The sequence below is a fragment of the Rhinichthys klamathensis genome, unplaced genomic scaffold (genome assembly GCF_029890125.1).
Source record: "Rhinichthys klamathensis goyatoka isolate OS25496 unplaced genomic scaffold, OSU_Roscu_1.1 h1tg000035l_1, whole genome shotgun sequence".
NCBI classification, from domain to species: domain Eukaryota; kingdom Metazoa; phylum Chordata; class Actinopteri; order Cypriniformes; family Leuciscidae; genus Rhinichthys; species Rhinichthys klamathensis.
Window position 1 is genome coordinate 3,563,481 of NW_026606583.1, and position 25,913 is coordinate 3,589,393.

A 25,913-nucleotide genomic window follows, 5' to 3' on the forward strand; every position below is an offset into this window, starting at 1 on the left:
ATCACAATTTTCTATTGAATGCCTCAAGATAACATGGGCGAGGTTTGTGAACCATGTTAATGTGAAATCATGTACAAATTTCACTTAAACTGTGCCAAATACATTAGAACAGATATCGAGGAAACAACACAGTAATAGGTATCAACATTTTATTAAGAACACTAACTAACACTAACACTAACGAATAAAAAAAGTACGAAACTGCGTACTCCTTATTATCGAGTCCTCCTTAGTAATTGCTCCAAAATGATGCCATTAAGTGATGACCTCTTCTTAAATTTAACTAAAAAGTCACACTCTTCTCCCCATGTCATCTAAATCGTTCCAAAACGGTTTTAGTGGTTGATTTGTAATAAATCATTCTTAAAATTTTCAACAAAAAAAAAAAAAAATATTACGGAATTCCTCGCCTCTTGGTGTAAGTTGTTATCGGTGCCATTCCTTTGTGCTCGATTAGTGCCGTTGAAAGAAACAGAAGCATTCCGCCAATCTAAACTGTATGCTATATCGTCTTTGACAATAGTGGTCCAGACATAAATATTAAAGCCAAAAATATATTACTTGTTTGATGTAAAATAATTAAATGCCGCCCTCCAGCTAGAAACATAGTCCCTGACAGTGATAGTAAGTAAGTGTAAGTAAGTGTAAGTGTAACATGTCTCATCTGATGGAGCTCAATTAAAAACTATAACTTTTCTCATGCACTATACGGCTCCGTCCGACTGAAAAATGTTGCCTTTGGCGGACGCATTCCAAGGCTGAAAAGCATCAAGGCACGTCCGATTCCAACGTTAGCTTCACTTGCGGTCTCCTGAGATACCTTCATCTGATCGATTTTTGAAGGCAGCATAGATCTATCCTTCACTGCATTTGATATCCCACAATCCTGTGCTTTCCATTCTGTGACAGCTAAAAAATAAAGATGGCATCTGAAAGTTGCAGTTGGTGGTCAGTTTGTGTTTAAATGTACGTTTTTGACCAACGTTTTGCACTTTTGATGTCATTTCTAGCGAGAAATTGCTATTGTAGTAAATAAATATTGGCTTAGTTTTCACCAAAGCTCTCTCTATTTTGCTGTAGATCATTAAACCGTTACGCTGCCACAGAAGTCTGTCTGAAATCAGTTTCGTGAGGTACCTTCGTGCACAAACCCTGCCTGCAAAGACATTGCCTGATAGGGCAGTTTTCAGACACAGCCTACGTCATTTATTTTTAAAGGGGTCATATAATGCCATTTTTGTACAAGTTAATATGCATCTTTAGGGTCTAAATGAAAACTTTGTAATATACGTTTATTAAAAATTCTCATTAGTATTGTAAGAAAACACAAATTTTACCTGGTCAAAAACAGCTGTTTTCAGCACGCCGTTTCAGTGCATATGCCTTTAAATGATAATGAGCTTTGAACTCCGCCCCTCAGGTCTTTGGTGTGTTTTGACACAACGCACCTTGACAACAGTTGAGGGTATATTTTGGAGTAAGAATGGCAGCGGGAGTCTCTGAGGACACAGCTGTGCAACCGTATCAGTTTGAACCGGAGTCGGACCCGGAACAAGATGACGGGCCCGAAGAAGTTCGACAATTAAGGCTTGAACAGGACGTTTCTGAATGGTTGGTTAACGTAATGTCACTTTGATCTTTCTTTGTGCACTGGCAGGATAGAGTAGTGAGATACGAACGCTGTGTGTTTACTGAATGATACGTTAGTTCGTTGACAGATTGATGTTACAGTTAATGGTCATGAACAACTTTTTTTCGCGATTTGCAAAGATTAATATAAAGGTTAATAAAACTTTACACTCACTTCTTCTGTAGGTGCAGCAGGAACGAATAGTTGGTACCGATTCTTTTTTCAGGAGCAGCTTCTTAGCAAAACCAGCTCATAATGACCCTCGTTTATAAAGCAGTCTGCTGAGAAATGATTCACGCAAACATGAAAGCATTGACGTTGCTCGTGGGGAATATTCCCTTCGAAAACAAAACTCAGCCACTGCGTCTTCAGCGGTTCGGATTTAGGAAGATCAAAATGACTGCTGTGTTCGTTATTACACCCAAGAACAGAACACCACAATCGCTTAGACGCCATTCTGCTCCAGCGTATCAACAATGACAGACTATGATGACAGCTCGCTCAGGGCAGGGGATGTGTTGAAACCGAAACGCTGCTGTCAATCAACAATCGTGGGAGGGGCGTCTGTTTTATTGACGTCACAAAAACGAACGGCTCAATTTGAGGCAGGGGAAAACATATAAGGAGATTAAAACAAAAACACTGGATGGATTTTTATCATTATATGATGGTTGTGTACAGGCACTGCCAACACACATTTCAGTACAATCAACTTGTAAAAGTGCATGTATGACCCCTTTAAAATCAGTATATATGATATTTCCTCACACTTGCAAACAGTGTAGCTAACTCAAAGAACAGACTAGCATACCTAAAACAGAAAACTTTTCTATAATATACCCTCTATACTTCAGGGCTTCCACACAAAGCGCTTTATCGTAAATAAAACACAGCTATTGACCAATTAGCATAATCAACTGGTTATTTATCAGTGTTCTAGACAGGGGCGTCACTATAAACTTCTGCCTAGCCCCCCTAAAAATGTGCGATTAATGTAGGCTACACAAATTCGTGTTCGCTTCAGTCTTGTTATAATCAGATTCAGCGCGTTCTTCATCTTCAATCCACAGCGGCGCCGAGCAGAGAGCACGTCAGAAACAGAGGACAGGGTGTGTGTGTGTGTGTGTTCATGTGTGTGTTCATCTGAGCCTCATTGGTCTGTCACTGCTCGTCAATGTCAGAATATTTGAGATGACCAATCAAATCAAAGTAGGCAGGCTTTATGTTCACAGACGTTGCTGAGCGCGAATTTTAACAGTGCGACTCGACGCGTACGGTCAAGTGCGAGATAAGATGATGTAGCTAAACTTAACATTTCATATTTTACTTTTTTAGGTCATAAATGTTAAACGAATGACAAAAAATAATCAGGCAAACTACGGTAATATAGTTTTGTCTAATTTCGCCATTTTGAACTGAAAATAGGCTGTAACGTGACTCATGTAATGTAATAATTAGTTTACAAGAAACATTAACAAAGCCGTTTTCATCATGTTAGGCACAAGATTAATAATGAATGTGTACATATTGAGAATATAATACAAATTGTAGCCTTTAGTAAATTAAAAAAGCTCAGCTTTAGGAGGGGAAGAGAAAGGGATGAAGAGACTGAGAAAAAAAGAAAGAGTGATGGAGATAAGAAGAGAGCAGGTATTGACAAATAATCTGCCCACTGACATGGTTTTAAAGCTATTTCTTATCCTTTTTTTGGGTCTTCAAACGTCTTGAAATGCACATATCAGAGAAATAAAAAATTTGAACCCCCTACCAACCTCAAATTTAGGACCTCTGTGATTATAAAGCCCTGTCTACGGCCCTGTATTAGGCATTAGATCAATAATAAATGTGTAGCCCACATATTGTGAATGCATTTAATAAACTTAATTACCTTTAGTAGCTTTCAGTAAATAAAAGCGTCTGAGAAAATGATTCATAGGCAAAATCAACCTATCAGTTGACCCTATGTTTACTTTCTTCACTGACAGACAAAAATGAAAAGGCTATATCAGTCAAAGCTCAGCTGGGCAAGATAAAAACAAAGAGAAAAAGAGTGGTGATGCTGATGAGGAGAGAAAAATAATCAGCGGCCCACTATCCAATTTTTTTGGCCTTCAGAACATCTTAAAATCCACATATGTAGATTAGAGAAATCAAAATTTTCTCGGGGAGACCCCGAACCGCCCTATTTGCCCTGCCACACATTTGGGACCACAGTTATTATAAAACCGTGACTTTGCATCGTAATGAAAATGGTTAATAGTGATCTTTAGATCCTAAACTAAAGTATTACCTTTTTTATATATATTTTTAAATCATATTGGGGGCTTAGCCCCCCTAAAATGAAAATCCTAGTGACGCCCCTGGTTCTAGACTAGAGTATTCTTAAAAATTACGAGAGGGCACATGAAAGATTATCCTGACAGCAGAGGAAAAAACTGAGATTTGAATACATGATTTTGAATAATGTAAACCGAAGGTTAAGTAGTCCTTGGATTAACACTCAATAAAACAACAGGATCCTCATCAATAACCTCAGCAGGGCTTTCCTATTCCACCATGGACATGTGATGATGATACAGTACACAATAAACATGTTCAACAAATCACCTTTTTGTCTGTTTTCTGTCCATCATTGGGAGATAAATCATGCCAATACCAAAGAAGTTGCGAAAGCTCTGAGGACCACTGCAATATTGTAACCTCAGACTTCTTCAAAGCAGGTTTGTGTGCATTCATAATTCAATTCATATGGAATGCATACATTCATTTAACTGATGCTAACCGTTAAAAATCTTATCTCACAAACAAGATATGGATTATTTCCCATAACATTTTAGATACTAATGTCAAGTCCATTATATAATTCTGGTAGATTTTAATAGTTGAACTGTGTTCTCATAAATGTCTGGTTGGAGAAAATTAGCACGGTTTTAAATTATATAAATTTATAAAAAATTTAATTACTGTCACAAACCGTTGTGGTTTCTGTTTCGGTTTGAAGGACTTTTAGTTTGTTTTCGTCATTTGTGTTTCCTTTCAGTTTACGCTTGTTGCCGTGATTATTCATTGTATCCCTGATTATCACACACCTGTTCCTCATTTAGTTAATTAGTTCCTATGTATATATGCCCTCAGTTTAATTTCCCCATGTCTGGTGTCGTCTCTGCATAGCTCACTGTTACGTTGCCTTCTCGTTTGGATTACGCTCTTTTTGTTTTGCTAAATAAAGACTACGCTGCTTAATAGATCTGCATTGCCTCACCTCATCTTCATCCTTAGGCCATCTGTGACAATTACAGTATTTGGTTACACTTTATTTTAAGGTGTCTTTGTTACAGTGTATTTATTTACACTATAAGTTATTATAAGTAATTATAAGTACTTAGTAATATTAATTAACAACATGTACTACATGTACTTACTATAGAGTTATGGTTAGGATTAGGTTTGTTTTAGGGTTAGTTGGATGTAATTACATAATTTATAATTACTATATTAACAACATGTAACATTTGTAACAATGAAACTGTCAAATAAAGTGTTACCCAGTATTTTTATTTACTATACAGAAAATGATCAGTGTTAAGGGTAATGCATTACAAATAACGTAGTTGTAGCATATTGCTTAACATAACATAAAGTAACATATTGCTTTACACATTAATGTTTAAGTTATGAAAAAAAAGAAGTAATGCACGTTATTTTTCAGTTTAATTAATTTGCTTAACCCTGTGGGGCATTCACTTGGATTGTTTCCTCATAAAAGAAAATTGTATTTTGTCATTTATGGTCATACCGTACGGATTAGAGTAAGGCATCATTCAAAACTGTAATGGGTCTTTCTTATTAGTGTAGACTCACAATAACAACAAAACTTTGTGCTTTAGTAAAATAAAGAAAACAAACAGGGTGAGCTTTTTGCCATCTCGGTCTCTGTGAAATTCTTTCTGAAGCACGTCACAAAATGGACAAAAATCAGTGATCACACACAGACATGACAAATTAATTTATAGAAACTGTGAAATTTTAAATGACCCAATTCAAATCAAATACAAATATTCTCTGATTATGTAATCCAAATGAAACAAAAACCATCTGAGCTCATGCTCATTATATGCCTATATGGCTAAAGGCATGGTGCATCATTCAAATTCGTAAGGAAAATAAATAAATAAATCAGCTCCATAGCAGATTCCAAGTGATCATGGGCTTAAGACATTACAATTCACCCCATTGAATGAGCTCTGCCAGTAGTGTGCACTTGTGCAAGCAATGACGTACATCCAAGTCAGCAAGAGGGAGGTATGTTAGTGAGGGAAGGGCATAAAAAAGTGGAATGCAGCCGTGTTTGAGATGATGAATTTACTGCTGGTGCTAATGAGCTTCAGGGCTCCATTAGCTGAACTGTCACCTGGAGTTCTTTAGCGGATGAAGCTCCACTTAAACTCCTAACATGGTGCTATAATCTACAAATGATGTCTGAAACCAGCTTATGTGCTCGGGCTCTTTTAATATTAGCTCAAGATTACAAAAACATTTTTGATTCACACTTTTTCTCTTGAATTTCTATGTGTTAAGCCCTGATCCATATGATTTGCGGCATTCAGTCTGAGAAAGTCTCAGAGTTAGGCCTGACTTTTACATAGTGACATGTCTCTTTAGGTTGACTGCCCTTCACAAAGCAAGGCCATGGTTTTCCGTTATTACTATTGATTCCGTGAACAATATGCGTGCTAGCTAAAGGCAAGAATGAAATTGTGTCTGCTTTGCAGGCTTCGGTGTTTCAGTATCAATGTCTGAAGGTCCAGCAGCGTCTCATCTCTCATCCCCGAGGACAGGATGATGAAACTGAATGTGACAGTCACTCAAAGCTTTCCACTAGGTGCTTGTGTTATAAAATTTCAATCGTGTGCAAAGAATGCGTTATGCAGGTGTTCTCATTTAAAAGAAGATGCAAAAGTTAGACATGAGCTTTGTTCTGAAACTTAAACTTAAGTTTCTCGATGAGTCTACTGCCTACTTTTTAATCGAAATACTGCCTCATAAGTGTATGATTTATAACTCTCTACAGACAGTAACTCAATGCGTCATACAACTACGTGAAACTCAAGTCACAACTGCGGGGATAGCATGTAATTGTGGCAACACAGTCAATAATGCACACTGATATTATGGAAATAATCCACCAAAATATTCTAATAAGCAAGAAAATAAACAACACAAACTATTGGATAAAAATATTTCCGTTCTAAAGGAATTGTCTGGGTTTAGTACAGAATGAATGAGCGTGGAATAATGGGAGTTGTTGTCTTCACCTCCACAGGCGATGGAAAGCAATCTGATTCGGACTGAACTCAGGCAGAAATCATGTTCATGGATGAGCTACTGTATTAAAGTTTGGTAATACTTTATTATAAGTATACAGTAACAAAGTACTTACAAATCATTTCAAGTTTCAAGTTAATTCATAGTTGATATATTGTGTAGTCTCTTCATTGTTGAAATATTATTAGGCTAAATTCAAATAGTGAGTTCTTCAATCATTGTCTCTGTAATTAATCAAATTATTATTGTTTAATTATGTTTTGTTAACAACTTGTTAACTGTATATAGTTCTCACTTTAGATGAGGTAATGGAAAATAGGAAAATGTCATTAAGTGCTAAACCAACCTTTATTAGACATTAATTGCAGTAGTATAAAGGGTCCACACACACACACACACACACACACACACACACACACACACACACACGCAAAAGTAATTGAAATTATTTAACCCCCATTGCAAATCAAGTTTATTGGCAAAATTTACAGACTTTCAGCTGTTTGCAATGAACAAATCAAACAATAGTAATTGAAATAGCTCAACACAACAAATGTTTCAAGTGTTTTCCCAAATTCAACAGAAAGTGCAACTTTTAATGACTTCTGCAGTTTCAAAATTATATAACCCCCTGAATAGAATACCTGGAACAGTGGTTACACTACCTGATGGGGCAGAAAAAGGAAGCTATCAACGTCAGCAACCAGATATCTGAGAAGGCAGGTTCAGTAAAACCCTTTTTTAAACTAGTCTTACAAGTTAGCCATCACATTTTTTATTAAGACTGTTCATAACTTTTTAAAGTCAGTTATATAAAAACGCAGTTACATAAAAACGTAGATTGGTCTAACTTAATACCAAAATGTAAGACTGATTGCCCCTTGAAAAACCGCTAGTTGTCCATAGGCTACTTAAGACACAGTCTTAACATAATGACTATGTTTATGCAACTGGCCGCTGGGAAGTTAAAGCGTTTGATATGTAGCTGGAGCTTTTTGTAACATTGTGGTGGTGTCCGTTCGCACTGGTATAAGATCAGTTGTGTTTCCTCACTGTACTTTGTACTCAGGGTCTCCTATGGTTCACATTTTGTATTCTGCCCGAAGCGTACACCTACCCAATACAAATGTGCAAATGATTCACAGCACTGCTGCACGCCGGTGGAAATATAGCCATTTCATTATGAGCTGGCTGTTTGAGCATATAAAAAAAAAAATTGTATCCTCTGCTTCATGTGTGCAATGGCAGTCGGCCCTACAGCTGTCACAGGCACAATAGATTGGCGTGAAGAACAGTGTTACATTCCAGCCACACAATCAGCATGTGAGCTGTATTTCACCATATGCACAACATGTCAAATCACTCTGCTCATGGCCGCTGTTTCTTAAAGGTGACATTTTATATAGCACTTACATTTTAATGAGGCTTTCTTTCATTGTCTATGCACCGCATTCTCTGTGTTGTCTCTTTTTTATTCTTCTCATGGTGGATATTTAATGCTATTCAAAGTTAACCATGAATTAAGTATACATTGTTATCCCAGCAAAAATCCCATGTTTTTTCCATTTCGAAAAGGTCTTTTTTTTTTTTTACTATTAGGGTAACTAGTTCCCTTTCGAAGGGGAACTCGCACGGCGTCAAAGCGCCAGGGGAAATGCTTCAGCGTGACTGATGACTGAAACACTGTATAATCACGACAACATTGTTGGCCGGCGTCAGCCATGACGTCATGCTCTAGCACGACCCGGAAGTATAAAAGGGGCGCCTAGAGAACGTCATCCTCTTTTCTTCTTCAGGGACTGTTTTACTGCACTGTGAGTTAAACGAAACTATGGCTAACAAGCGCTTTAGGAAGTGTGCCGACCCGGGACCTGTGCGTTCTCCAGGGGACAGAGTGCCCGGACTGGGAGTGTTTTTCAATAAGAACGCTCCGTTCTCGTCTGTCTTTTTTCTCGAGGGAAGAAAGACAGTCATCTTTGCCCCGCGGTTCGGGTCCCCCTCGTGCCGAGGCCGAGGGGAGACTCAAATCGTGGGGATCTCAGAGGGAGCTCGCCGATGAGTTTGAGAGAGGAGTGAATCTCTCAAACTCGGAGGGTGACGAGAACGTGCTGTTAAGCGGGGATACGCTTTCTGAAGCATCCTCTGGTCCAACAGCCAGTGCTCTATTGGCTTCGAGCCTGGATGAGCAGGATGGGGCTGAAGCAGGTGAAGATACTGAAATAGCTGAACCTGCCCAGCCCCCTCTGCCCCGCACATGCGGAGCTGGTGGGGGTGATGGAGCGCGCCACCACTAGGCTTGAGTTGCCATGGCAGCGCATCAGAGGGGAAGCCGCTCGTGGAAGGCTTGACGAGCGCTTTCTCTCTGGCCACACCCCACCAGCCAAAAAAAAATAAAAAAAAAATGAAAATGTAGCCCCACAGTGCCGTTAGCAGAGTAGTTGGCACTAGGTGCCTCCTCCAGTTAAAACGAATGTAGACAGGCTGTTCCCCTGTTCCTCCCCCATGTTTTATTTACTGGGTTATTCGGCCTCCGTTCCCCTCCTGGATAGGATGGGTTCCCCTTATGGTGTGGTGAGTTTATTACAGGGCCTTTGTCGGTTTTGTTCACTGAGTTTCTGGCCAAAAAAAAAAAAAATATATATATATAGTATTGCAGTGGTGATAAGCACAGGTAGCAGGTTCCCTCCCTGTGGGCTCAGAGGCGTGGTTAGGCTTCCTCTCACTCCAGAGAGTTATCTGCTGAGGCCTCTGCTCTCTAGAGCTCGACAGAGTGTTCATATTCTACTAGTTTAGACCACTTGGGTGTGAGTATGGCAGGCCTTAGGGTTTCTTTGTTTAGGCCCCTGCTCCCCATAGCCCTGTGAGGCAGTATATGTCTTTAAGTTTGAGACAGTGGCAAAACCACCCCTCTTCGGATGACGTTGTACTCCCCTAGTTAGCAAGGGTGTTTTTGTTAGAGTGCTCCATCTCTCAGATAGCGCAGAGTAAGCCTAGTACTCCCCTGGTTCCTTGGGTCATTATGCAGAGTACTTCACCTCTGGTTGAGTTCTAGTAGGCCCTCACAAAGCTTGGGCCTCTATACTCCCAGTAGGCAGGTGTGTTAGGGTGACAGGCTCCCAGTGTCAGCCCCAAATGCAGACTCCAGTACTCCCCTTAAGTTTAGGGTTGTCATGCTGAGTACGTCTCCAGCGGCCATATTTCTAAAATGCACATTAGGATGTCGTAGGCTCTCTTAATTCAGAGAGTTATATTTTCTTTGCTTCCTCAGCTCTGTGTTGCGCTAGCTAGACCTGGCTGATTTTTAAAGGGTATGGTAGGCCTCCTCTCCCTTAGGAGAGTCATTCTGCAGAGGCCTCCATGTTTACAGCTTGTTAGCTGCATGTGTCAGGCCTCCTCTCCTTTGAGAGTCATCCTGCTGAGGCCTCCATGCAAACAGCCCTTCAGGTAGAGCTTGAGAAGTTGTCCCTCCCTCTCTGAGGAGATGTTTTGGGACCCTCGCTCCCGGAGCTCTGGTGGTAGTCAAGCTAGCTATCCTATCTACATGTGTCTGGACTCCTCTCCTTCAAAAGTCATCCTGCTGAGGCCTCCATACAGCCTGGTAGATGCCGGTGTATGTCTGGTAGGCCCCTCTTCCTAATAGAGTTATCCTGCTGAGGCCTCCAGGCAAGCTTGTAGCTGTATTCTAGCATGTGTCAGGCCTCCTCTCCATCGAAAGTCATCTGCTGAGGCCTCCATATCTACAGCTTGTTAGCTACATTTGTCAGGCCTCCTCTCCTTCGAGAGTCATCCTTGCTGAGGCCTCCATGCAAACAGCCATCTCGATAACAGAGTTGTTTTTAGGCCCTTTGTCTGAGCTCTCCACTATGAACTTTTTTAGGACTGCAAGAGAGGGGCGTAACAGGAAGTGGGTGTAACTTGAAGGGGGCGTAACTTGAAGTTGTCTAAATCACACAGAACCACACGATATGTCAAACTCAAACCGAGATGTTGTCGGCAAGATGCCAGCTCGTATAGAGACAACGGTAAGAATATTTTCCCGAGATAACCGTGTAAATCGAAGTGTATAAGTCATATTGCCGCTTTTTACATTGCAGCAAGGGCATAGCAAAGCGTTTTGAACTTTAAGCTTGTCAAACTGTCTCGCTGAGTGTCCCACAGATGCCAGCAGCACAACACAGTAGTACATAGATCGCCCTGGAGGGGTCACTTGCCATTATTAAAATGTAAATGCATGGGTAAGATGGCACCTAATAGATGTAAATGCATAGATGATAACCTAATTGACAATTAGATAGCCTAATTGATTGTTTTCTATAACAGCTTACGACTGTTTCCTCTTTATTTTTTGTGCAGCGGTGGTGCTTTTGAGTGACGGTTCCTCATTTGTCCTTTATCTGTCCATGTTTGGGCCTAAGTCATGATTCAAGTCGAGGTTCTAGTGCTAAAATTATTTTAAATATAATAATATAATAATTACTTCTACAATAGACTAATGGTTTGTTTTAGACAATAAGTGTTTTTTTTTAATTTCACATTTTTCTTGCTGTGGTGGCACACCACTACTAAAATGAATACTGAGGAAACATTGCTACCAGAAAATGTCGTATTTAAAAAAAAAATATATATATCTGAACATATTTTACACATGAACCCGTCTCTTCTTTTGTCATCAGGTGTGGTAAACTGGAACACATTTTCAGAGTAGCATCGAAGGAACTACAGAACTCTATATCTAATCTCCTGTTGCATTCAATACAATTTTCTCTACAAAAGACTGTGAAACCTACAGGGGATGTGGATAGAGGGGAAAACGTACTCGGTTACTAACGTAACCTCGGTTCTCTCTAGAGAGGGAACGAGTACTGCGTAATATCTTACGCTTTGGGGAAAACCTCTTTTCCACGAGATATTGAAGCCAAAAATGATCCTTAATTTTGAATTAATGTAAAACGCTGTGCAGCAGCATGCAGACATAGGCAGGACGGCTCGCGCGCCTATTGGCTGCCCTGCTGCAACAGCAGCAGCCTATCGAGAGAGGCGCTGCGTGACACCATATCCAATGGGGGCATTTCGCGCCCATTTCGTCACGTCCCGCCAGAAAGGGCGTGGTCTCGCCCTATAAATATAGCTCGATAAGGCTGGTACACTGGATTTCATCGCCGAAGCGAACCAGAGCTGTGTATGCACGGCAAGATACGCAGTACTCGTTCCCTCTCTAGAGAGAACCGAGGTTACGTTAGTAACCGAGTACGTTCTCTTACGAGAGTATCTCTCGTACTGCGTAATATCTTACGCTATGGGGAACACAATGCAAGACGCCGTGCGTACTGGGATCCGACACCAAAGTCCCAAGGGCAGTAGCCCGGGTCTCATGTAGTGCATAATCACCATAGACTCACAGAGAGTCGGAGAAGAGAGGCTGCAAGCATCATTCCCCATGAAATAGCATCCTACAGGAGCTAGTTATGTTAACAGTGTTTCACACAGACAGGGTGAACGTGTTCAGCCTGAACTGGGTAACAGTGCGGGTTATTCAACACCCATGGAGCTGTTTTATCGCTCAGTGAGCGATGCACAAGCAAAACTCAGCATCTGGGCCGGTACAGCGGGGCAGATAGCACTGAATTCTATACCGACAGAAGCTTGGCTTGTAAGGCGGGAACCTCTAGGTTATAAAACCTTATAAATGTAGACGGCGAGGCCCAGCCTGCGGCCGTACAGATATCTTGCAAGGTAACCCCACTATACCACGCCCACGACGAGGCCACGCCTCTCGTGGAGTGCGCTCTGACACCCAAAGGACACTGCAGGCCCTTAGAAGTGTAAGCCAGTGCTATGGCGTCGACTATCCATCTGGATAGGCTCTGTTTTGATGCGGCCAGTCCCTTGGAGTGTCCGCCAAACAAAACGAAGAGCTGCTCGGTCTGTCTGAAGACAGACGAGCGGGACACATAAGCTCTCAGTGCCCTGACAGGGCAAAGGAGACTCGCATCCTCCTCCTGATCATGAACCGAGAGAGCGCACAGGGAAATAACCTGGGCCCTGAACGGTGTGTTGAGGGATTTGGGCACGTACCCGTGCCTTGGTTTGAGTATGACTTTTGAGTCATTAGGCCCAAACTCCATACATGACGCGCTTACTGAAAGCGCTTGTAAGTCCCCTATGCGCTTCACTGAAGCGAGAGCAAAAAGAAACACCGTTTTGAAAGACAGATGCTTCATGTCTGATAAATGGATTGGCTCGAACGGGGCACCTTTCATGGCTTCCAAAACCGTAGAAAGGTCCCACACCGGGACTGTAGGAGGTCTGGGAGGGTTCAGCCTCCGAGCTCCCTTAAGGAATTGCACGACTAGGTCGTTTTTCCCCAGTGACTGGCCAGACACAGGTTTTGTAAACGTTGCTATGGCCGCCACGTACACTTTGAGCGTGGATGGGGTCCTGCCCTTATCCAGCAGCTCTTGAAGGAAGGAGAGTACTTCCGTGACCCCGCAGTCTATGGGTGAAAAGCCCTGAGCTTGACACCAGGCAGAGAACACAGACCACTTCGAGGAGTAGAGCCGTCTAGTAGACGGGGCTCTCGCCTGCGTGATCTTGTTTAACACTCCCTCCAGGAGGTTAGCGGGTACCCGTTGATGGCCCATGCATGTAGGGACCATAGTTGCGGGCGAGGATGCCAAATCGAGCCCTTGGCCTGAGAGAGGAGGTCTTTCCTCAACGGTATTGGCCAAGGGGCAGTGCTGGTCAGCCGCATCAGGACTGGGAACCAAGTCTGGTTTGTCCAGAGCGGAGCCACAAGCAGCACTGGGCATCCGTTTTCCCTGATTCGTTCCAGCACTTGAGGCAGGAGCGAGACGGGGGGAAAAGCATAGAGGGGACAGCGAGGCCAGACGTGGGCCAGCGGGTCCTTGCTCTTGGAGAAATATTTCGGACAGTGAGCGTTTTCGTGGGACGCGAACAGGTCCACCTGCGCTCTGCCGAACGTTTTCCACAGCAGTTGGATCGTCTTGCGGGTGCAGCGACCATTCCCCTGCTGGGACATTGTTTCTGGACAGTCTGTCTGGTCCCACATTCAGGTGACCAGGCACATGCGCTGCTCTCAGCGAGAGCAGGTTGTGCTGAGCCCAGACCAGAAGGCGTTCCGTCAACCTGTAAAGTTTTCGGGACCTGACGCCGCCCTGGCGATTTATGTGTGCCACCACTGACATGTTGTCCGACCGGACCAGGACGTGGTGACCTTTTATCTGGAGACAGAAGCACCGTAGCGCTTTGTCGACTGCTATCATTTCCAAGCAGTTTATGTGAAGGAGCCTTTCCCGTTCTGACCACAGGCCAGCGAACGGTCTGCCCTTGAGCAGCGCTCCCCATCCCGAGGTGGAGGCGTCCGTAGACACCACCTGCACACTCGAGGCGGTCCCCAGACTCACACCTGACTGACACCAGTCGGTTACTTTCCAAGGTTTCAGAGCTGAAAATACTCTTTAGATCTACCCTGAGGCGAAACAGACCAGCGGTCCGTGCCCAGGGCGGAACTCGCGCTTTCAGCCACATCTGCAGTGGGCACATGTGAAGCAGGCCCAGCTGGAGCACAGAGGCTGCTGAGGCCATCAGGCCCAGCATTTTCTGAAACCTTTTAAGCGGGACAATAGAGCCGCGGCGGAAGGATTTCGCGACGCGCTGAATGTCTAGTCCGCGCTCCGATGACAGGCGTGCTGTCATGGATCGCGAGTCCAGCACTGTACCCAGAAAGAAATTTTCTGACTGGGGGACAGTGAGCTCTTCGCCCGATTGACTGTGAGGCCCAGATTCTCGAGGTGCTCGAGTAATGTGGCCCTGTGTTCTATGAGCTCTGAGTGAGATCGAGCTAGAATCAGCCAATCGTCCAAGTAGTTCAAAACTCGCATGCCCCGGAGTCTCAGGGGTGCGAGAACCGCGTCCATGCACTTCGTGAATGTACGGGGTGCTAGGGACAGGCCGAACGGCAGGACTGTGTATTGATATGCCTGGCCCTCAAAGGCGAATCTCAAGAATCACCTGTGATGGGACGCTATTTGTATCTGGAAATAGGCGTCTTTCAGATCTATTGACATAAACCAGTCCTCTTGGCAAACTTGCGCGAGGATTTTCCTGGTTGTAAGCATTCTGAACTGGTGCTTCACAAGCGCTCTGTTCAGCAGATCTAAAATGGGTCTGAGACCTCCATCTTTTTTCGGTACCAGAAAATATCTGCTGTGTAGGCCCCCTTTGCTCTGAGCTTGAGATAAAGGTTCTATAGCACCTTTGCTCAGTAGTTTCGCTATCTCGGCTCGAAGTAGATGAGATACTTCGTTTTTCACCGTCGTCTCGACGCGCGCCGTATTACGGCGGGGACGTCGAGCGAACTGTAGCGAATAGCCTCTTTTTATAGTGTTCAGCACCCATTCTGATACCCCAGGAAGCTGTGCCCACACTTTCGCGTGAATAGCTAGGGGTAGAATGAGATCTGGGCTCTGGCCGTGACATAGTGACGGCAAGGGAGCTACGGCGTGCTGTAACGCAGACACTGTGTTTACAGTGTGTGAGGCGGGGGGCGCCGATCGCGGCGGGCAGCCTGGCCGCGCTCAAAACCCTTATAGCAGTTTGCTGAGGGAGAGAGAGCGGGGCGAGCCCCGTGGGGCTTAACATGTCTGTGAGTGAATGTGGGCGCAGGACAGCGGGCACATTTACTGCACTGAAAAACACCGTCGGCCTGAGCTGACTGAATGCGTGTTGGTTTCGTTTTTACAGAACCTGTGGGACATGTGGTGTGTAGTGTTTGTGGGCACTGAGACGTAGGCACATTCACTACATTTAGTGCACAATCGACATGAGGCGATTTTGTTTGTGCGAGCCCTGCATTTTTGCGGGCTGTGTTTGTGTGTAGAAATAAGCCCTGGGTTATGGGCATTTTTAATACACTCATAACATCATCGGCTGTGGCCGGAATACCAGAAAATACACCGTTTATGTGATTTATCTGGGTCGCCGTGGGAACAGCATTTGTGTGCAGGCAAGCGGGCATGGTACTGGCTTGCTTACTGCAAAATACACTGGAACAGTCACATTTTCTGGAACTGAACGAGCAAAAATTTCAGTGGAAGTCTGGCCGCGGCGAGACTGAAACACCGTCGATTTCCTAGGAGGCTAGGAAGACTTGTGTTGGTTTCGTTTTACAGAAACCGTGGTAGTGTTTGTGGGCACTGGGTTGTGGGCACATTCACTACATTTAATGCACAATTGACATGCGTCGATTTCATTTGTGCGAGCCCTGTACCGTGGCGGGCTGTGTTTGTGTGTAGAAATGAACACTGGGCTGTGAGCATTTTATTACACTAATAACACCATCGGCTGTGGCCGGAAAATCAGAAATACAATTATTACATGATTTTTCTGGGTCGCCGTGGAAACGGCCTTTATGTGCAGGCAAGCGGGCCGCGGTACCAGCTTATTTACTGCAAAATACACTGGAACAGTCGCATTTTCTGGAACTGAACGAGCGAAAAGTTTCGGTGGAAGTCTGGCCGCGGCGAGACTACATTTTTATCTGCTGCGAGAGCCGGGATCGAACACGGGTCTCTCGCGCGAAGGCTTCAGGTTCCGCCACTGAGCCACAAGGAGAACTACATAGCACAAGCAGATAAGTGAGTCTCATCACAGTTTTGTGTGTGTCGGCGTTTGTATGCAGGTGTGCTTGTTATTTTCAGCCGCTCAAACTAGGAGCTGAGAAATGTTTGAGAAATGGAGATTAGTCCGGCCTCGGCGGGGACTAAAACACACTCTTTTCTCATTTTGCCGGTGACGCACGCCCATGGGGGGCGGGGTAGATTTCTTATAACGTAAAGAAAGCTAGCCGCGGTTTTAGGGCTCGCGGTCTTGACGCTGGCCCATTTCCCTGACGACTCGCGGACAGAAGGGGGAGGTCCACAGAGCTCGCCCAGTCCTCACTGTCCGACGCCAGGATAGAGCAGCAGGTCTCCTCTACAGATGCAGCTATCTCGTCGTCATTAATGGCGGAAGCGGCGGGGCGCGGCAGCCGTTATCCATCAGTGAGCGACTCGAGTGAAGCTGGTGAAGCTGGCAGGCGAACCGGCGAGCTTTCACGGGCTGGAGACGGCTCGGGGATCCGCTGAGAATGGCGCTTTTTTACGGCACGGCACTGCAGCGGGTGGAAGTGCTGTCTCGCTGAAGGATGCCAGGCGAGTCCTCAGAGTCACCGTAGGCATTAGCTCGCAGTGAGAGCAGCCGCCGTCGGCGAGCGCGAGAGCTGCATGATCCTCTCACAGGCAGGAAACATGGCGGTCCCCGTCGCTGAATGTGGCTCGGCACGAGGAGGATGGCATCTTTACAAAGACGCGGCTCTTTTAGATGATAGAAGTGTGAGTCGCGGGGCGAGCACACACACACACACACATACACACAGAGCAGAGTAAAGGATATATAGTACGCCGGAAAGCGCAGCAGGTACGGCAGTTGAAGGCGGCGAGGCCAGCGACTCCAGAAGCTCGTCCTGCTGAAAGGCTTGCGTCGACGGCGCGGCTTCTCACTCCGGATCCAGCGATGTGAGAGGCTTCGCTGAAGAGATGAAAATCAGTGTACCAGCCTTATCGAGCTATATTTATAGGGCGAGACCACGCCCTTTCTGGCGGGACGTGACGAAATGGGCGCGAAATGCCCCCATTGGATATGGTGTCACGCAGCGCCTCTCTCGATAGGCTGCTGCTGTTGCAGCAGGGCAGCCAATAGGCGCGCGAGCCGTCCTGCCTATGTCTGCATGCTGCTGCACAGCGTTTTACATTAATTCAAAATTAAGGATAATTTTTGGCTTCAATATCTCGTGGAAAAGAGGTTTTCCCCAAAGCGTAAGATATTACGCAGTACGAGAGATAATCTCGTAAGAGAACTACGAGGATTAGATTCTACTGTTTTTATGTGGCTGGGGGCACTTTCTGAGATCTGATTTTCTATTGGATGTAATGTTGCAGCAGTTGCCCAAAACAGACAATATTAGTGCCAGAACATATTAGATTGCGTTTGCATAAACCCTCATTGTGTTGCCTTTCAATTAAAAGATGTTGTTATGGGTGTGCTGCTTGTTCATTTGTCTCAAAAGTATCATAAGATTTGTTTGTCAGCGGTGCATTTAGCTGTTCATTAGTGCTGTTGACATCAGTCAAAATTTTTAATCATTAGGAAATCAGGCATAGAATTTTTGAGCAAAATTTTGTATTCAAAAGCATAGGGAACTGTCTGTTCTCTAATCGCTCTCGCGGTACTTTGATGTCACACACCGACTGGTCTGTGCAGTGCTGCTTTAAGTCGGAAAAAAAAAACAGTGATCAACTTGAAGTGGGCGTAACCTGAAGTGGGCATAACTTGAAGGGGCGTAATTTGAAGTCTTGCATGCTGCAGACAGATTCTATTGCTTTTTTACAAGGGGGTAATCCATCAGCCGGAAACTGAAATCTCCCCGAGGGCCGCCATAGCAAGCCTTCACCTGCTGTTAGCATTCCATTGACTCCCATTCATTTTGGTGTCACTTTGACAGCGAATAACTTTACATATGAGGCGTTTAAAGACTCCATTTGTCCATTGTTAATATCTAAAGAAACACGACAATGTATAAAAGGCTCAATTACCTTGTATCTTACGTTATGGCCCCGTAGAAGCAGTTTTTGTAAAAATAGGCTAACGATTGCGTCATAACCACGCGACTCTCTGTCGCACAGTAGAGAAACTACCGTATAGACAGGAGGAGAAGCTCGCGCGCAATCGGGGGGACGTGGAGGCATAAAGTCAAGGGAGAAGCCTAGAGAGAGTCATAAAGTTGCTCCTGCTGCTAGCTCATGGACAGCTAATACTCACTCTCTCCGTCTCTGTGAGATTCGGAAGGGAATTATTCAGATTCCTCTTGGCACCGCTACTAGAAGACGTACAACTGTCAGACAGTTTGCTCACGTCACATCTACGTCGTCAAGCTCAGTTTGAGCCAGCGCAGTACGCTTGGTCATCAGGAAGTGAGTGCTTCTCATTGACTTCACTTTTCTCCGTTTAAGTCTTTGGGGTCGCTGTGTCCATTTATTTTACGGTCTATGCTTTTTTACCACAAATGCTCATCTTGCAGAACTCTGCGATGCGCACCACATTACGTAATCACGTTGGAAAGGTCGCGCGTGACGTATGCAGAAGTACCTCGGGAGGGCAAAAAACTCCCATATAATTTTCTCCTCCAACTTCAAAATCATCCGACATCGTTGTTTTACATTTTTTTGTAAAGGGCATTTGACTTGGTCTTTGCACATTCGCTTTGTAATTGAATGGTACTTTCGTCTACGTCGCAATTGACCTTTCCAAAGTGAATACGTAATGCGTGGTGCATCACAGAGTTCTGCAAGATGAGCATTTGTGGTAAAAAGTATATACATTTTTTTTGTTTTGTTTTTGAAAATGACCGATCGTTTCTCTCGATGAGACCTTATTCCACGGCTTGGGTCGTGGAGAGCTCTTTGAAGCTGCATTGAAACTGCAATTTGGACCTTCAACCCATTGGTTGCCATTGAAGTCCACAATATCGAGAAAAATCCATATTGAAAAAATGTATTTCTTTTCGACTGAAGAAAGAAAGATATAAACATCTTGAATGACATGGGGGTGAGTAAATTATCAGGAAATTTTTATTCTGAAGTGAAGTAATTCTTTGTAGTAAAAAACTTTAAACTTTTATAATACAATAAGTACAACTTACCTGAATACATACAATACACTCACTTTGAGCAAATCTCAACTGCTTGATTGTTTTATTGTCAAAAAATATAAACTATATTTTCTTCCAACGATATTAAAAGTCGGATATATTATACATCCTACTTTACCAGCATACAATACTATATAGCTAATCTCAACTGCCTGATTTTTTTATTTGGCTGCCCAATGTAACTCTTTATATAAAGTTGGATTTACATGATAAATATGTACAACTTTATCCATATACATACATTACACTTGTTTAGGGCTATTACTGTATATACTATATAGAAAATCTCAACAGCTTGATTGCTTGTATCATCACAAAATTTAAACTAATCTAATATAATCTAATTTAATATAAACTAATAATCTAATAAACTAATATAATCGCCCAACTCTAATCTGATAAAAATGCAAATATAAAGCATGAAGATATCATACACATTAATATCATCATTTTTTATAAAGCTGCCTTTATACAATTTGACTTGACCTTATTCTTTACTGAAATTATTGATTCATTTGAATGACTTAAAATGTAATATTTACCCGTGTCCCACATTTTTATATAAAATCATAACTGACTTCTCCTAATCTTGATAACACGCTTTAAACATTATGAATGAAAAATATAAATGACTTCTGTGTGGGTATCTGAGACCCCAGATAAAAAAAAAACAATAATACAAAAATATACGCTGTGAATTTTCATATGTTTGAATGGCAAAGCCCTTCAGAAATGTACTTACAATAAGCAATTTCAGCAGATGGAAATCAAATGTTCCTATCCACCTCTATCTCAGAAAGCTTTAATTCAATCTCATATGTCAACAGCTGTCTTTTACCAGGCCATACATAGATCAGACTGGTAAAAAAAAAAAAAAAAATCCTCCAGATTATATAGGCTACATATCGGCAGGCTAAAAGTATTGTTAGAAAAAAGCATTATGGTGTATGGAAATAGATTAATGCCATTTGCATAATATTTTCATAAAGCTGACAGTTCTCTTCCAGTGTTTTGCAAATTGTTGGATTTTAAATTTAAATACAAGTGTGTTGTGCTGATAGTCTCAACACTCATAAAAGTTATTTTTGTTTTTATTATTTATTTTTGAAGCCAATTTGTTTGAGCTCATGGGGGCTAAAATAGGCATGTAATTTAGTCCATTTATCCAATGAGGATTTTATGAATGTAATGAATAATTAATTGAAAGGAAACACTTAATTGATGCCTTGAAAGTCTTTGAGAAATCCACCTTTGTCTAATGTCAAATGCAAGCTTGTGATACATGTTTGTTAAAGGACATAATAAAATAATTCATTAAAAAATGTATGGCAAATCACCATGATGATAAATGGTTTAGTGCATTTTACAGTGTTTTTGCCGAGTTCAGTGTGTGATGTGCAATGCGGCTTCTGGGATGGAGCTAAATAAATATGTGCCACAGACATACGAGGTGTGAAACAGGCTTAAGTATGTGACAAATATTGAGAGTATACGTTTTAAAAGGAATATTTCACATTTTAAATGAATATTTATACATTTTCTTTGGGGAAAATGAAGGTTACACTTTCTTTTAAATTGTCCTTATTACAGCGTATTTATACATTTAAGTACTGAGCAATATTAATGAACAACATTACTATAGGGTTAGTTGTCTATATGCATAATTTATAGTTATTACTATAGTTACTACATGTAAAGAGGACACTGTAAAAGAAAATGTTACCAAAATCAATTTCTGCTTTGAAACATCACTGAAATATTTGAAGAATTATAAAGTCACTGAAATAAAAACAATATGAAACTTCTATATAAAATTCTGAAATTGACATGACAGCCATTTCTAAACACAGATAAAGCATATTCTCATGCCATCTAAACATTATAATAATTAAAATATCCCTTATTAAGACACAAAAAAGGACATAGCAGGAGGTTAAATCTAAAGCTGAAGTATTCATGCTATTTAATGCAAGTCTCACTGAAATAAAGATTAGAATGTAAATAATGATGTTTGCTATCAACGCTTAGATGACCTTTTAATTGTGCACACAATATTCAGAGTTAATCATTTGGAAGACCCTCTAATTACACAGTAATTCCACGTTTCACACATTTACAGGGAAGTTTAAACTCCCATGAGCATTTGCGAGATAATCCGGATAAATGCACCAATGGCTTAACTCTGACAATGGGATCTCAATAGTCTTCCTGTTGCGCGGTTGTTGCATCAGCGGTGCATTGCATACTTACACCGTGCTTCAGATATATGAGACAAGATGTTGATCAAAAACAAAAGAGCTTTTGAGTGAACCCATCTCTGCCTCCCCACAGACTTGATCAACTGCCATGATTATAGTTCAGCAGCCATATCTGTTCTGCACCACTCTGATGAATTTTTCCAAGGGCATGTGGAGACGCATGAAGCAGAGACAGTTCTGAAATCTTAACAGTAAGGCTAATTTGACATCTGAATTCATCTGAAGGTTACCTGACCTGAGAACAGTTCCCAGATTAGTCATCCCGGCAAAATACTGGGGTGCTGTTGCTCGGCGGCGCTTGATGTTGTTGTTGTTGTATCACTAATCATCTGCCAACTGCAGCAATTGTTGCAGTAATGTTACATTGCAGTTCACAAAAACTGTGGGAGTGTTTTTGCGTGTGTTCAAGTCACAAATGAAAGCTTTTGTGCCCATTCTGTCCCTATAAGCTCCTAACAGCTGACTGTGATTGCATTGGCCTTGTAGTCGAAGAAATCTGTCATCACTTATATGCAGTTTCATAACAGAATTTAAAGATGTGTCATGTTATTCTACCAAACTGATGCACTTTTTTACTTTAAAGGGTCTTGTTTTAAGTAAATTTTTTAGACAGTGTTTATAAATTGCAGTGCGCCATCTCGAGTGGAATTGCCTGTATTTACTAATACTGTATACACTCACCTAAAGGATTATTAGGAACACCTGTTCAATTTCTCATTAATGCAATTATAATCAACCAATCACATGGCAGTTGCTTCAATGCATTTAGGGGTGTGGTCCTGGTCAAGACAATCTCCTGAACTCCAAACTGAATGTCAGAATGGGAAAGAAAGGTGATTTAAGCAATTTTGAGCGTGGCATGGTTGTTGGTGCCAGACGGGCCGGTCTAAGTATTTCACAATCTGCTCAGTTACTGGGATTTTCACGCACAACCATTTCTAGGGTTTACAAAGAATGGTGTGAAAAGGGAAAAACATCCAGTATGCGGCAGTCCTGTGGGCGAAAATGCCTTGTTGATGCTAGAGGTCAGAGGAGAATGGGCCGACTGATTCAAGCTGATAGAAGAGCAACTTTGACTGAAATAACCACTCGTTACAACCGAGGTATGCAGCAAAGCATTTGTGAAGCCACAACACGCACAACCTTGAGGCGGATGGGCTACAACAGCAGAAGACCCCACCGGGTACCACTCATCTCCACTACAAATAGGAAAAAAAGAGGCTACAATTTGCAAGAGCTCACCAAAATTGGACAGTTGAAGACTGGAAAAATGTTGCCTGGTCTGATGAGTCTCGATTTCTGTTGAGACATTCAGATGGTAGAGTCAGAATTTGGCGTAAACAGAATGAGAACATGGATCCATCATGCCTTGTTACCACTGTGCAGGCTGGTGGTGGTGGTGTAATGGTGTGGGGGATGTTTTCTTGGCACACTTTAGGCCCCTTAGTGCCAATTGGGCATCGTTTAAATGCCACGGCCTACCTGAGCATTGTTTCTGACCATGTCCATCCCTTTATGGCCACCATGTACCCATCCTCTGATGGCTACTTCCAACAGGATAATGCACCATATCACAAAGCTCGAATCATTTCAAATTGGTTTCTTGAACATGACAATGAGTTCACTGTCCTAAAATGGCCCCCACAGTCACCAGATCTCAACCCAATAGAGCATCTTTGGGATGTGGTGGAACGGGGGCTTCGTGCCCTGGATGTGCATCCCACAAATCTCCATCAACTGCAAGATGCTATCCTATCAATATGGGCCAACATTTCTAAAGAATGCTTTCAGCACCTTGTTGAATCAATGCCACGTAGAATTAAGGCAGTTCTGAAGGCGAAAGGGGGTTTAACACAGTATTAGTATGGTGTTCCTAGTAGGGCTGTCGCGATAACCGCAATACCGCAGTACCGCGCTACTGACAGGCCAACCGCAGAGGAATGCAAGTAACCGCAGCAACCGCGAACCGCGTTTTCTTTTTTCATAAGGCCACCCTTCGTAGTTCGTACCATGTGTATTGAATGTTAAATAAGTTAATAATGATAACAAGACTGTTTATCATGGTGATTTGTACAGAGGCTTCGTGGATTTGGACTTAAGCCTAACAAACAGTGAATGTGATCGACTGAGCGCGTGCGATTACCTGCGTCTGTCTTTGAAGTCAAGTCATGTATATTCGTGAAAAGGTTGCCGTTTCCAAGTAAAGCGAAATATTTGTCATATCATCCTTTTAACGTGTAAGGGTATTTATCATGAATGGCGTCAGCGCTGGTCAGCATTACACAGCGCGAGGAAGCCGTGGGGGGAAAGCAGCGAGTCACGCATTGAATCAATGCCATTGGTCTCTATTAAGTGAAGCATTGCTTCAGCTTTGCCCAAAAGTGAAGCATTGCTGGCCAGCTGAGCCTTAAAAAGTTGAGCTCAAAGTTAAAAAATAATTAACACCTTGTTTCATTACATCTATAATTTAAGGAATCAGCTTTTTTGAACGTTTTCTTTGAATGAACGGTTTAATGACTCACTCAAAGAGAGTCCGTTGGCGTAACAATGTAACTGCGCGCTGAGTGACAGTCTTTCAATGCGCAGAGACGCTGTTTAGTTTCGGTTACATTGGTTACATTGTTTGTGTGTATGCTGACCACATCATAACACGTATTTATATAGCAACATATAAATATAAATAAATAAATGGTGGTAATACCGCATATCGTGCTATTGAGCCACTCAAAATTACCGCAAGGGAAATTCCTTCACCGCGACAGCCCTAGTTCCTAGTAATCCTTTAGGTGAGTGTATGTTGGAATATAACTTTGCCTTTAGAGCTGGCTGTTTTAAAGTGCAAAAAGCTAACTAGACAGAAGTCTCCTATGAAATTAGTTTTTGAAAGAAGTCTCACCAAGGCTGTATTTATTTGTGACATGACACAGTAAAACCAGTCATATTTCAAAACATTATTACAATTTAAAATAACTGTTTTCTATTTGATAATATTTTAAAATGTCATTTATTCCTGTGATGGTATTATTGAATGAGTTTTCAGCATTATTACTCCAAGTAAGAAAAGGAAAAGAAAAGAAGATCCTCCGGAAGTGTGGATGCGGATGGGAAAAGGTTACCACATTCCGTGGGTTGCGAATCCACCAGGGGAAGCGAAAGTGTGGGCAGAAGGGCCAACAGCAACCTTGCACTGCCTCAGCAGGTGAGACAAGAGGGACCAAAAGCCAGGTCGAAAACCACAGAGCCGATGGACCCAATGTTGCAAAAGGCAAAGATGTCACAGAGGAAGAAGGCCCACTGGTGGAGGGAGAGCCCCCATGTGAGTACCAAGACCCAGTTGCCACCAACTCACACAAGACAGAGCCAAAAGCAGAGACAAAGAAACCAACTAGAAGAGGCAAGCTCAAATGGCCAAAATCATGCGAGACAGAGGCATGGCGAACACTGGACACTGACCTGGCCAAGATACTGGAAGGATCTCTGCGAGGAGGGGCGGAATCTAAGCTCAACCAGATTGGGGATGTCCTATATCAGGCCTGTAAGAACAGGTTTGGCGAAGTGACCTCCAACCAGAGGACCTCCCAAAGAGAGAAGGGAAGGAGGGAAAAGGAGATTGACCTTCTAGTGCGAAGGCGCTGACAACTACGGAAGAACTGGAGGAAGGCAACGCTGGCAGAAAAAGAGGGTCTGAAAGCCTTGTGGGAGGAGGTGAGGCAAAGACTGTCCAGGCTTCGCAGGGCTGAACTTATCCGCAAGCGCAGCAAACGGAAACAGAAAGAACGAGCCAGCTTCTTCAAAGACCCCTTTAAGCATAACAGACAGCTGCTGGACGAAAAGAAGAGTGGAAAACTCGAAACCACCAGGGAGAAACTGGAACAGCACGTCAGAGAACACTACAGCGATCCAGTAAGGAATGTCCCATTAGGAACACCAGGGT